General features: G+C 41.0%; 1 long non-coding RNA gene across 3 annotated transcripts in view; it reads right to left on the bottom strand.

Moving 5' to 3' along the window:
* The window catches only part of LOC138921310 (uncharacterized), a 45,562-nt gene extending 32,740 nt beyond the window's left edge, over positions 1 to 12,822 (bottom strand). For all 3 annotated transcript variants that reach the window (XR_011433800.1, XR_011433799.1, XR_011433798.1), the window contains exon 1: positions 12,688 to 12,822. This is a non-coding gene — a long non-coding RNA (uncharacterized lncRNA). The remainder of the gene's footprint in view (positions 1 to 12,687) is intronic.
* Between the last annotated feature and the right edge of the window lie 1,144 nt (positions 12,823 to 13,966).

Genomic DNA, 13,966 nt, shown 5'->3' with positions numbered 1-13,966 from the left:
CTTTCTCCCTCTGACTTATTTCGCTTAGCATAATGTCCTCAAGGTCCATCTATGTTGTCACAAGCGGCTGGATTTCATTGTTTCTTATGGGTGAGTCATATTCCATTGTGTAATTATACCACATCTTTATCTGTTCGTCTCTTGATGGGCACCTAGGTTGATTCTAAGTCTTGGCTATTGTGAAGAATGCTGTGATGAAGGTGCATATGTCTTTACGCATTCATGTTTTCATGTTCTTTGGATAAATACCCAGCAGTGGGATAGCTGGATTGAATGGTAGTTCTATTCTTAATTTTTTGAGGAACCTCCATACTGTTTTCCGTAGTGGCTGCACCAGTTTGCATTCCTGCCAGCAGTGTATGAGGGTTCCCTTTTCTCCACATCCTCTCCAACACTTGTTTCTTGTGTTGTTAATTATAGCCATTCTGATGGACGTGAGGGGATATCTCATTACAGTTTTGGTTTGCATTTCCCTAATGATTAGCGATGTTGAACAGATTTTCATGTGTCTGTTGGCATCTGTGTATCTTCTTTGGAAAAATGTCTGTTCAGATTTTTTGCCCATTTTGTAATTGGGTTGTTAGTTTTTTTGTTGTTGAGATGAGTTCTTTATATATTTTGGATATTAACCCCTTATCAGATATATGGTTTGCAAATATCTTCTCCCAATTGTTAGGTTGTCTTTTCATTTTGTTGATGGTTTCCTTTGCTGTGCAGAAGCTTTTTAGTTTGATGTAGTCCCATTTGTTTATTTTTTCTATCATTTCCCTTACTTGATCAGATATGTTATTTGAAAATATGCTGCTAAGACCGATGTCAAAGAGTGTACTGCCTATGTTTTCTTCTAGAATTTTTATTGTTTCAGGTCTTACATTCAAGTCTTTAACCCATTTTGAGTTGATTTTTGTGCATGGTGTAAGGTAGTGGTCTACTTTCATTCTTTTGCGTGAGGCTGTCCAGTTTTCCCAGCACCATTTATTGAAGAGACTTTCCTTTCTCCGTTGTATGTTCTTGGCTCCCTTGTTGAAAATTAGCTGTCCATAGATGTGTGGGTTTATTTCTGGGCTCTTGATTCTGTTCCATTGATCTGTGTCTGTTTTTATGCCAGTACCATGCTGTTTTGATTGCTATAACTTTGTAGTATATTTTGAAATCAGGGAGTGTGATACCTCCAGCTTTGTTCTTTTTTCTCGGGATTCCTTTGGCTGTTTAGAGTCTTTTGTTGTTCCATGTAAATTTTAGAATTCTTTGTTCTATTTCCGTGAAAAGTGTCCTTGGAACTTTGATAGGGATTGCATTGAATCTGTAGATTGCTTTACGAAGTATAGACATTTTAGCTGGATTAATTCTTCCAATCCAAGAGCTTGGAATATCTTTCCATTTCTTTGTATCTTCTTCAATTTCTTTCAACAATGTTTTATAGCTTTTAGGGTACCGTCCTTTCACCTCTTTCCTTAAATTTATTCCTAGGTATTTTATTCTTTTTGTTGCAGTTGTAAAAGGGATTGTATTCCTAATTTGTCTTTCTGCTACTTCCTTTAGTGTAGAGAAACACAACTGATTTTTGTATGTTGATTTCATATCCTGCAACTTTACCACACTCATTTATTATTTCTAAAAAAATTTTAGTGGATTCCTTAGGGTGTTCTATATATAAAATCATGTCATCTGCAAATAGTGACAGTTTCACTTCTTCCTTTGCAATTTGGTTCCTTTTTATTTCTTTTTCTTGCCCGATTGCTCTGGCTAGAACTTCCAGTACTATGTTAAATAAGAGTGTTACAGTGGGCATCCTTGTCTGCTTCCTGTTCTTAGAAGTAGAGCTTTCAGTTTTCTCCATTGAGAATGATGTTAACTGTGGGTTTGTCATATATGGCCTTTATTATGTTGAGGTATTTTCCTTCTATACCCATTTTATTCAGAGTTTTATCATAAATGGATGCTGTATCTTGTCAAATGCTTTCTCTGCATCTATTGAGATAATCATGTGGTTTTTATTCTTCCTTTTGTTGATGTGGTGTATCACCTTGATAGATTTGTGGATGTTGAACCATCCCTGCATCCCTGGAATGAAACCCACTTGATCAGGTGTAAGATCTTTGTAATGTATTGTTCTATTTGATTTGCCAGTGTTTTGTTGAGGATTTTTGCACCAATATTAATCAGTGATATTGGCCTGTAATTTTCTTTTTTCATGTTGTCCTTGTCTGGTTTTGGTATTAGGGTAATGTCGGCTTCATAGAATGAGTTAGGAAGCCTCCCCTCCTCTTCAATTTTCTGGAAGAGTTTGAGAAGTGTAGGTATTAAGTCTTCTTTGAATGTTTGGTAGAACTCACCAGGGAAGCCATCTGGTCCTGGACTTTGATTTTATGGGAGGTTTTTTATTACTCTTTTGATCTCCTTACTGGTGATTGATCTATTCAAACTCTCTGTTTCTTCTTGCTTCAGTTTTGGAAGGTTATGTGTTTCTAAGAATTTATCCATTTCTTCTAGATTATCCAACTTGTTGGTGTATAGCTTCTCATAATATTCTCTTATAATCTTTTGTATTTCTGAGGTGTTCGTTGTAATTTCTCCTCTTCATTTCTGATTTTATTTATTTCAGCCTTCTCTCTATTTTTCTCAGTAAGACTAACTAAAGCTTTGACAATTTGGCTTATCTTTTCAAAGAACCAACTCCTCATTTCATTGACTTTTTCTATCACTTTTTAGTCTCTATTTCATTTATATCTGCTCTGATTTTTATTATTTCCTTCTTTCCACTGATTTTGGGCTTTGTTCCTCTTTTTCCAGTTCCTTTTGGTGCACTGTTAGATTCTTTATTTGAGACTTTTCTTGCTTGTTGAATTAGGCCTGTATTGCTATAAACTTCCCTCTTAGAACCACTTTTGCTGTATCCCATAAATTTTGGCATGTTGTATTTTCATTTTCACTTGTCTCTGGGTATTTTTTTTTATATCTCCTTTGATTTCTTTGTTGACCCAATCATTATTCAGTAGCATTTTGTTTAATCTCCACATATTTGTGGCTTTTCCGATTTTTTTCCTGTAGTTGATTTCTAGTTTCATACTGTTGTGATCAGAAAAGATGCTTGGTATTATTTCAATCTTCTTAAATTTATTGAGGGTTGTTTTATGGCTGAATTTGTGATCTCTCCTGGAGAATGTTCCATATGCATTTGAAAAGAATGTGTACTCTGTGGTGTTTGGATGGAATGTTCTGTACATATCTGCTAAGTCCATCTGGTCTAATGTGTCACTTAAGACCAATGTTTCCTTATTGATCTTCTGTTTGGATGATCTATTCACTGGTGTAACTGGAGTGTTAAAGTCCCCTACCATTATTGTGTTGCTGTCTATTTCTCCTTTTATGTCTGTTAATAATTGCTTTATATATTTAGGTGCTTCTATGTTGGATGCATAGATATTTACAACTGTTATACCCTCTTGTTGGATTGTTCCTTTTACCGCTATGTAGTGCCCTTCTTTGTCTCTTGTTGCAGTGCTACCCCAGCTTTCTTTTCATTGCCATTTGCATCTCTTCATTTTCAGTTTGTGAGTGTCTTTAGATCTGAAGTCTGTCTCTTGTATGCAGCATATATATGGGTCTTTTTTTTTTTTTAAATCAAATTGGCCACCGTATGCCCTTTGATCAGAGTATTTAGTCCATTGACATTTAAAGTAGCTATTGATAAGAATGTACTTATTTCCATTTTTTTACTTTTTTCTGGGTGTTTTAGTAGTTCTTCTCTTGCTCTCTTCTCTTATGGTTTGATGGTTTTATTTAGTATCATGTTTGGGTTCCTTTCTCTTAATTTTTTGTGCATTTATTAGAGGTTTCTGGTTTGTGATTACCATGAGGTTCATATACAGCAATCTATATTAAATTGATGGTCTCTTAAGTTTGACCTGTTGCTAAAAGCTCTACTCTTTTACTCCCCTTCTCCCACATTTTATGTTTTTTGTGTGCACGTATGAGGAAGATTGGCCCTGAGCTCACATCTGTTGCGAATCTTCCTCTTTTTTTTTGCTTGAGGAAGATTGGCCCTGAGCTAACATCTGTGCCAATTTCCCTTTATTTTATGTGGGATGTCTCCACATTGTGGCTTGATAGCAGTGCTAGGTCTGCACCCAGAACCTGAACCTGTGAACCCTGAACCATCAAAGTGGAGCATGCAAACTTAACCACTCTGCCACCAGGCTGGCCCCACATTTTATGTTTTTCATATCATATCTAACCTTTTTTCTGCATATGTACCCATTACCCTCTTATAATGGAAATAAATAATTTTAGTACTTTTGTCTTTTGACCTTCATATAACTTCATAGGTGGTTGATCTGCTACCTTTACTGTATATTTGCCTTTACTAGTAATTTTATTTATTTATTTTTGATAATTTTCTTATTCTTATTTGTGGTCTTTTCTTTTCCACTTAAATAAGTCCCTTTAGCATTTCTTGTGAGGCTGGTTTCTCAGTGATACATTCCTTTAGTTTTTTTTGTGTCTGGAAAACTCTTTATCTCTCCTTCTATTCTGAATGACAACCTTGCTTGGTAGAGTATTCTTGGCTGTAGGTTTTTTTCCTTTCAGCACTTTAAATATATTGTGCTACTCCTGTCTAGTCTGTAACGTTTCTGCTGAGAAGTCATCCTTATGGGGATTCCTTGTATGTAACTTGTTGCTTTTCTCTTGTAGCTTTTAGGATTCTCTCTTTTTCTTTAATTCTGACATTTTAATTATGTTTCTTGGTGTGGACCTCTTTGGGTTCATCTTGTTTGATGCTCTCTGTGCTTCCTGTACCCGGATGTCTGTTTCCTTTCTCAGGTTAGGAAAGTCTCCAGGTATTATTTCTTCAAATAGATTCTCTGCCCCTTTGTCTCTCTCTTTTCCTTCTGGGACACCTATAATATGGATGTTAGTGTGCTTGACATTGTCCCAGAGGTCCCTTAAACTGTCTTCATTCTTTGTAATTCTTTTTTCTTTTATCTGTTCAGTTTGGGTGATTTCCTCCAGTCTTTTGTTCAGCTCACTGATCTGTTCTTCTGTATCATCTTCTCTGCTATCAAGTCCCTCTAGTAAATTTTTCATTTCTGTTATTGTATTCTTCATTTCTGATTGGTTCTTTTTTTATATTTTCCAGTTCGTTGTTGAAGTTCTCACTGAGTTCATCCAGTCTTCTCCCATCATCAGTGAGCATCCTTATGACTATTAGTTTGTACTCTTTATCAGGTAGATTGTTTAACTCTGCTTCATTTAGTTCTTTTTCTGATGATTTGTCCTGTTCCCTTATTTGGAACATATTCCTTTGTCTCCTCATTTTGCCTCTTTCTCTGTGCTTATATCTATGTATTAGGTAGGTCAGCTATGTCTCCTGAGATTGGAGGAGTGGCCTTATGTAAGAGATGCCTTATGAGGCCTAGTAGCGTGCTTCCCTCTCATCACCAGTTCCAAATGTTCCAGGAGTGTCCCCTGTGTGGGCTACGTGTGTCCTGTTGTGGCAGGGTTGCTCTTACTGCAGGTGCCTGGGGAGGCTAGGCTGTCCCCCTGGTTGACTAGTTTTAATGCTCAGCTGTGTGTGGCTGCTATGGTCCCTTCAGTCACTTTGTTGGGTGTGGGGAGCTCTAGCACAGTTGCACAGGCTGCAAGTCTAATAGCACACTCCTGTTGCAGTTTTTCTGTTAAGTGAGTAGGCCCCCGGTGTGGCTGGTTGCTAGACTAAGGGACTTACAATTGCTGTAGGCCTCCAGCCTGCAAGGCTGTTGTCAGCTCCCAGGAGTGCAGCTGGGTGGGGCTGGCCCCAGGTGTGGCAGCACACTATTGTTTCAGGCATTTGAAAGTGGAGCCAATCCCCTATGTGGCTGTCTGAGAAACACAAGTCTGTGCAGCTGACAAGCCCCACTGCCCACAGGCCCACACACCCCATCAACACAGTCCTGCCCCTTTCACGCACCCTGACCTACTGAATCAGGCCCACCTGCCCTGCTGCAGAGGCCCCACACACTCTGCCAATGCAGGTCCACCCCTCACACATGCCCTGCCCCTCAGAGACAGACCCACTCATCAGGCTGCAGAGGTCCCACGTACCCTGCCTATGCAGGCACCCAAGTTGCCTGTGGGCTTGCTGTTGGGTGGGGCCAGTACCTATAGTGGGCTGCCTGTCCTGGCTGAGCTGGATTAAATCAGTACTCTAGTTGGTGGGGTGGACCCCTGAGCTAACAGGTCAGGGGAAGTACCCAAAAGCATCTGCCAGTGTCTGGGTCAGCATGCTGGTATTAGTCACAGCAATGGCTGCCACCAATATCTCAGTCCCTGGAGAGGTGGTCCCATCCTGGAGAGATCTTACCTCTCACCCAGATGCATCCTGAGTCTATCAAGTGAGTCTCTTTTCACCAAAGGACCATGCACCTTTCTTTCTGGTGATTTTGTGTTGCTTTCCTAAATGGGTAGATTTGTGCTTGGGCCCTTTAAAAGTAGGCTTTTCTTTCCCTTACGTTTCATAGTTTTTCTGGGGGCATTCTCTGTTGTTGTTAATAGCCAGCAAAGCCAGATATTATGACACTTATCTCGGTTGTGCTGAGTCCAAAACCTGCTTGTTTTGGCAAAGCTCTCCTGCTCAGATCCCCCACTCCTCCAGGGAAGGCTTCATACCTTAGGATTGCTCCCAGCCAGCTGTGCAGTGCCACAGCTAGAAAGTGGCTTTTTTTCCCTCCAGAAAGTAATTTCTGCCTCTTCCATCTGAGTCAGCACTGTCCCTACTTGTGGGGGTTCTTTTTATCTAGTTTTCAGTTCTCTTGCAGGGGTAATTGTTCCAAGAGCAGTGGTAAATTTGTTGTGTCCATGGGAGGAGGTGAGTTCAGAGTCCTCTTATGCCGCCTTCTTGACACCAGATCCTAGATATTTAAAAAAAAATCACATTTTCCAGTTTCCTGTAACCAGGACAGAGACTTTGGTTCTGCCAATCAGAATATGCCCCTTTGAGAACTTCAATTCCAAAGTTAGTTATGTGAGGAAACTGCTAGGACATCTGGCATCTATTTTGCCCTGAGGGAGGCAGAGGCAAAACTTCTCTGGGATTGGTAGCAGCAGGTCCCACAGGTCCACAGCAGATCCCTTGCAGACTAGTTCCACAGTACGGGTCTGGGAGATGTTCCTGGAGACTCAGCCCAAAGTTCCTTCCAAAGATTGTCCAAGATGCCTAACTCCCAATAATAAGTACTTTCTTGATGATGACTTTCTAGCTGGACTTATTCCCCAAATTCCAGATTCAAGTTGCCCACATGACCTTGCCACATAAACATCCAATGAACCCCACCTCTTGGTATTTGTGTCCTTGTATAATCCTCTTTCCTTGAGTGTCAGAAGGCTAGGCGTATTGACTCACTTCTAATGATTAGAATATGGCAGACATGATGGAATGTCACTCTGAGAATATGTAATAAAAAGACTGCGGCTTCTGTTTTGGGTCCTTTACCTGGAGAAAGCCAGCTGCCCTGTCATGATGCAGCCCTGTGGAGAGGACCATGTGGTGAGAGACCAAGTCCTGCAAAATAAGATGTGAGTGAGAAGGAAAGCAGATCCCCTCACTCTCAGTTGTGCTTTCAAATGAGACCACAGCCCCAGCCAACAGCTTGACAGCAACCTCGTGAGAGACCTTGAGCCAGAGGCACCCAGATAAATTACACCTAATTTTTGACTCACAGAAACTGTGAGATATTTAATGTTTGCTGTCTTTCAGCTGCTAAGTTTGGGATAATTTGTTATGCAGCAATAGCTAACTAATGCAGGTGTCATAAATTTAACTTGTCTAAAACCAAACTCCTGATCGTCAACCGTGTCCCCAACATGCTCCTCCTCTCTTGGGCTTCCCCATCTCAGTAAATCACTACCCTATCCTTCCAGTTGCTGAGGCCAAAAAGGTGGAGTCTTCCTTGACTTCTTTTTCTCTCTCATGACTGATAGCCAAGCCACCAGCAGTTCCTGTCAGCTCCATCTTCAAAATATTTCTCAGATCTGACTATTTCTCATCATCTCTGCTACTACGACCATGGACCAAACCATTATCACCTCTGATATGGATTATTGCAATCATGTCCCCACTGGTCTTCTTTCTTCCACTTTTATCCCTCTGGAGTCTATTTTCAACACAGCAAAAGCGATCCATTTAAAAGTCAGATCATTGTACTCCTTTACTCAAAGTTCTCTGTGGTTCCTCATCTCCCTCCTAGTAAAGACAAAGTCTTTATAATGACTTGGAAGGCCCTGTATGGTCTGACTTTATCTCCTACACTCTTCCCTTTGCTCTCTTCCCAAACTATACTGGACAAACGCTGCTCCATCTCAGGGCCTTTGCACCTGCTGTTCTTCAGCCAGAAGGCCTGGACCCACCTGACTGTGAGGAAGGGACTTTGTCTATTTTGTACATTGCTCTATCCCCAACCTCTAGAATCGTGCCCAGTTCATAATAGGTCTTTAAGTATTCATTGAATAAATGTGTAAATTTAGATAGAGTGGATGCTGTGCTCTGCAGCTAAAAGCGCTGATCGATTCCTAGGATCTGTCGTTTTCTCTGTTTCCCTAAGTTCTTTGTGCAGTAGCTCCTCCTTTGATGTCCTGTGATTGTTAGTTACCTGTTTGTATTTAATAATGAAACACTATGTTCATTCATTTAGATAGTTGGCATGATTTTCTCTCTCTTTACTGGCCTCGTTTCTGAATGAGAGGGCTGACTATACCATGTGTGTATATATCTGCTTCTATGTGTGGCGGGGGGAGGTGGGGTGGGGGTGGGGGGCCCTGCTGGGCACATCCAATGGCAGGCTTCACTAAAAGTTTTCACTAAAGCATGACCAGGTTAGGAAGAGGCAGATATACTGTGTCTTCCCCAAAATGTCAAAATGAGGATGGTTCTCTCTACTTTGAGGACTCAACTACCATTGGAAGAATGCTAAATTGTCCTAGCTCAAGTGTTTAGAGGATATTTCTAAGTTTTCACCCTGGGGGCAAATGCCACCCTCCTTAGTAGGGGTGAAGGAAGCTGGTACTTGATCTTTTTCTATAACTTCCATCAACACCTGCTCTCCCACATTTGTGCTTTGTACCTGCTGACTCTGGAGTCGCCTGGAGGCAAGAACGGTACCATGTGTCTTGGGATGGGGCTCCTTCTCTGCTCTTTCGTGTTACTTCATCCCCTCCTCATCCTCTTGGTGTTCACAGACATGTGGGTGCCTACTTCCTTTTCAATTCTCAGCATTTTATGACTTTATTCTCTTTAATTCTTCTTTGCTATCATTTCAATGAGTTTTCAGGAACAAGGGATGGTAAACTCAATTGCTCACTATGTCGTCTTCAACCAGAAGACACCGCATTATGTTGTAATTTTTATTTCTTGCCGACCCCACTGTATGGTAGTTTTATTTTTCTACTTGCCTTTATTTTCTTTTACCAGAAGCTTTGGCTCCTGGTGTTGTGAAATTTTATAATGATAGGCCTCTCGGTGGAGGCATTTTTAATTCATTGTACTAAACACACAGAGTCCTTCCTTTACTTCTGGGAAAATTTCCACTATTTTCAATAATTTTCTATTCACTGTTTTATCTTCCTGCAATTCCTATTAGTTAGAAATTGTCCCTCCTTGGTAGATTAACCACCTCTCTCATCTTTCTTGTTTTCTATCTTTGTATTCTTTTTTTTTTTTATCTTCTTCCTGTGAGGTTTCTTTATCTCCCGATCCTTCATTTGGATTTATTCTGGCTATTCTATTTTTAATTTCCAGGAGCTCTTTTTTTTCTCTATTTGTTCCCTGGTGTTGGCATTTCTTGTTTCATGAATACAATATCCTCTTTTACCCCTTCAAAGACACCACCTCTCCTTGGTGTTTTTGTTTGTTTTACTCTCTATTTCCTGTGGATTTATTTTTTTCTCTTTGCTTTGTGTTCTCTCATTTGTTTTAGACGGCTTTTCCAAATATTTGGGGATTCCTAGCTGTATGCTTTGTTAAAAGATAAACTGAGGCATATTAAACATTTTAAGAGTTTGAACAAAAATGGATTTTAAATTGGGCGGCACCAAACTGGAAGTGGTTAGATGCGCTCTGCTGATGGGAGCCGGGGAAAAGACTTACAAAGTGCAGAAGCAAAGAAAGAAAATTATTGGGGCCAGCCTGGTGGCGCAGTGGTTGAGTTCAGCACTTTCTGCTTCAGCGGCCTGGGGTTCCTAGGTTTGGATCTTGGGTGTTGGCCTACACTGTTCATCAAGCCATGCTATGGCAGCATCCCACATACAAAATAGAGGAAGATGGGCACAGATGTTAGCTCAGGGCCAATCTTCCTCACCAAAAACGAAAGGAAATTATTTGATTGGCTGTAGCTTAATGCCTAGTTGGCTGTGATTGGTTGTCTTTAGCATTTTGATTTCACAACCTGAGGCATTTACAGGCTTAGATTTTGGTCTGCTTACGCAGGCTGTCACGGCATTAGAGCTATCTCGGCCTAAAGGCCTCCTTGTTTACTTAATTTAACAGCTTATATTCAAGAATAAGACCATGCATGGGTTTCATTTGTTGACTAATGAATTTCACTGTTGGATAATTAGGACAATTGGGCATTTCTATTGAGGTTATTCCTCTGAGATCCCAAGTGACATGTATATTGCAAGAGGCTTGTTCCCATATTGGGAAGCAAGGAATAAGAGTCAATCATGGAACGGCAAACATCAGCAATAAAGTATCATTTCCCCCTAAACATAACTTCCCTCCAAGATACTGAGTTATGCCCTTCCTGTATTTTACTGTTATTATCCTATAATCTGTGACCAACTTGAAGACAAGTACTGTTATTTATTCACCTTGATATTCCTCAATGCTCAATAAATGCACATGGAATGAATGAATGAATGAATGAATAAGCTAAGCCTGGTGGGGATTTACTTAGAGCCTTGCCCAGTACCTTGAATGACACCAACACAATAATGTTGACTAACTAACTGCTGATGGTGTCAGAGGTCCCTGCCGGGGCCCTGAGTGAGTCACGCCAGGTGAGGCAGCTCAGACCTAATGCGACCAAGACAAAGGTACGCGTGTGCCCAGGGCCCGGCAGGAGGAAAGTCACCTCCGCTGTGCTGTGTGTTGCTGCTTATTCTGAACAATGAGGTGAAGTTCGCTGTTGGATCCTTTTTGCCAAAACTAAACACGGAGATAATGGCTTCTAACTCTACGGTGATTCCATGCCACCATTGTGTCTACTTGGTTCAGATATTTTCTCCTTGTATACTTTGCACATTTAAGTGCTATCGGTGTTGTGTCAGCCATGTCATTTTGCCATTTCATTAACCTGAAGAGCCACTGGTCATCTGAAAATGTGCCCTCTTTGAGACCTGTGGTGAACATCATACTCTTTTCCATCTAGGAAAAGGAACATTATCCCTATTCAAGTCAGTTTGTGTCATATTTTCCCCAATGCCAAGATAATTAACATTTTTAACAGGCATTCTGAAGACTTTCTGGAAGGATAAATAGATGGTGCCTTTCCCATTTCAGCACCTATCATTCACTTGCATCATGCTGAGTAAGATAATGATGGATAAAGGCAAAAATGTTCCCTTCAGAGCTGTTCAGTCTAGCGGTGGAAAAACACACAAACATAACCAATCTAGGTTTGGCAAATGTTATATTAGTACTCACACCTCAGAAACAGTATTTAGGGGATGGAGAATAAACCAGTGGTCTCTCTGTGCCCCCAGCGGGGTGTACTCAGAGCTTCTAAATGCCTCTCAGATATATAAGGAAAATCCCCAAAATTACCTTGTGCTTTGCTTTCATCACTTCCAATTCAGATTTGTAAATTAACAAACGGAAATCCGAAGTGACAGGCAGGTGTGAAAGAGAACTCAAAGAAACAGCTGCTTTACGGAATAATATTGAAAACGTATAAAAGCTGTTAATAAATAAAAAGAAGCCCATATGTGTATTTTTAAAAATCCAAAACACTTCTTTCCTGGCTTCTTCACAATCCGTAAGTGTAAATAGCTTTTTTTTTTTTTTAATTAACCAAATCTGCCCAGATTTCCAAAGACACTCAAGGAAGCATAAAGGATAAGATATGAGTTAATGTAAAAGATGAAGTGAGACATGATGGCTGTTAAGAAGGAAAGTGGAGCAAGCGTGAGTGACAGAACTGAGGCTCAGGAATGTGGTTGGGGAGGGAAGCTGAGGAAGGAGGTGGGCTTGACACACCAGAGCAGCTTGAGTGAAACGCCTCAGCCGAGCCCTCGGATTCTCAGTTCTCTTGGGGGATGAATAGGTTGAGGGGGCTCTGAGCCTCCTCAGCCCGCTTCCACCAAAACCAAGAAAGACCAAAGCAGCCCTGGGTGTGTCTTTCAGACTGGACTTCTGCCTAGGATTTCACGGGAACCCAGCATTTGGCAGCTCGTGCAAAGTTTCATTGAAACTTGCATCGGCACAAAGAGCCACTCAAGAGGGTGGACGGTGCCCGTATACAGCACCTTCCTGAATCAGCGCCTAAATCAGGACCAAATCACAAAAAGAGGCAGCATCATGCAAACGAAACACACAGACCTCGGAAGTCCTGGCAGGTATTCGATAAACTAAACAGAGCAAGCAGAAGCCAGCAGCATCCAGGGCTCCCGAGGAAAGGCTAGAGCCAACGAAATCATGGAAGATCAATATCCTACCCTGGATGGCAATCTCAATTCCGTACCGGGGAAGGAAACGACATAGAAATCCACCAGAAGAAGGCTCCAAAAACACGGCTGTTGGTCAAGGCTTTAAACCTCAGAATTAGAGACAGGTTCTTTTAAGGATTTGAGAAGAAAGGAAACATTGCGGGATGTAAGAACAAAACAAATTTGGAGTTTACCCCTTAAACTATAGAGAAAGCACAGGAAGGCTTTGCGGGAAAGGTTACACACAGTTAAGAGAAATGGGGTTGTCAGGATTCACGCAGGGTTGGCCAGGTTGACCTTTCAGGGTCAGGTTGACCTTTAATCTGACCTTTAACATAGACCAAGCTGACCTTTTATTGAGAAGCCAAAGGGCGTTTGTCAGAGGTGGTGAAACAATTTGTCACCCTCAAATCCCGCAGCTGCAAGAACTTTCATGAGGGCACGGCAGACGTGAAGGGGATGAAGGCTCTTCTTAAAGAGAAGCTGCCTAGCACATTCCCAGAGGCCATGGGTAATGAAGGACCATTAACGTCTACAAATCAGATCACAAAAATATGAGAGGCACAGATATAAACGTGACTCCTAAAAGGATTTCCGATGACTGGGTTAATCCACACCCCTGGTCTCTACGGCATTCACAGTAGGATCCCAACAATTATGTTTTAAATGATAAATCAATGTGGCAGGCACTGTGCTAGACACTAGAAATATGGGAGTAACAACACAGACATGTTTTTTAAAGTCCTGTGGATTGAGAGTACAGAATGAAGAGAAATCAAGACGTTAAAATTTACTGCAGCAGCCATGCAAACAAAGAGAAAAAGCAAGCCACTGTAACAATGAAAAACGTACTTACGAGGTGGTGAAAAATATAAATATATGGCTTATATTTAAGTTGAAAAGATGAAACATTCTGGATAAAGAAGAGCCACTGATGGAAGTAAGAACAAAATCTAACAGTTACTGAAAGGGATACACTTAAAAGTGAAAGCTAGGGCTGGCCCCGTGGCCAAGTGATTAAGTTCATGCTCTCTGCTTGGGTGGCTCAGGGTTTCGCCAGTTCAGATCTTGGGTGTGGACCTAGCACCACTCATCAAGCCATGCTGAAGCGATGTCCCACATAGCACAACTAGAAGGACCTACGACTAGAATATACAACTATATACTGGGGGGCTTTGGGGAGAAGAAGAAGAAGAAGAAGATTGGCAATAGATGTTAGCTCACGGCCAATCTTTAAAAAAAAAAAAGGTGAAATTTATATGAGGGCTGGCCTTGTGGCCTAGTGGTT

The sequence above is a fragment of the Equus caballus genome, chromosome 28 (assembly GCF_041296265.1).
Source record: "Equus caballus isolate H_3958 breed thoroughbred chromosome 28, TB-T2T, whole genome shotgun sequence".
Taxonomy (NCBI): domain Eukaryota; kingdom Metazoa; phylum Chordata; class Mammalia; order Perissodactyla; family Equidae; genus Equus; species Equus caballus.
This window is presented reverse-complemented; position numbering and strand designations above follow the sequence as displayed.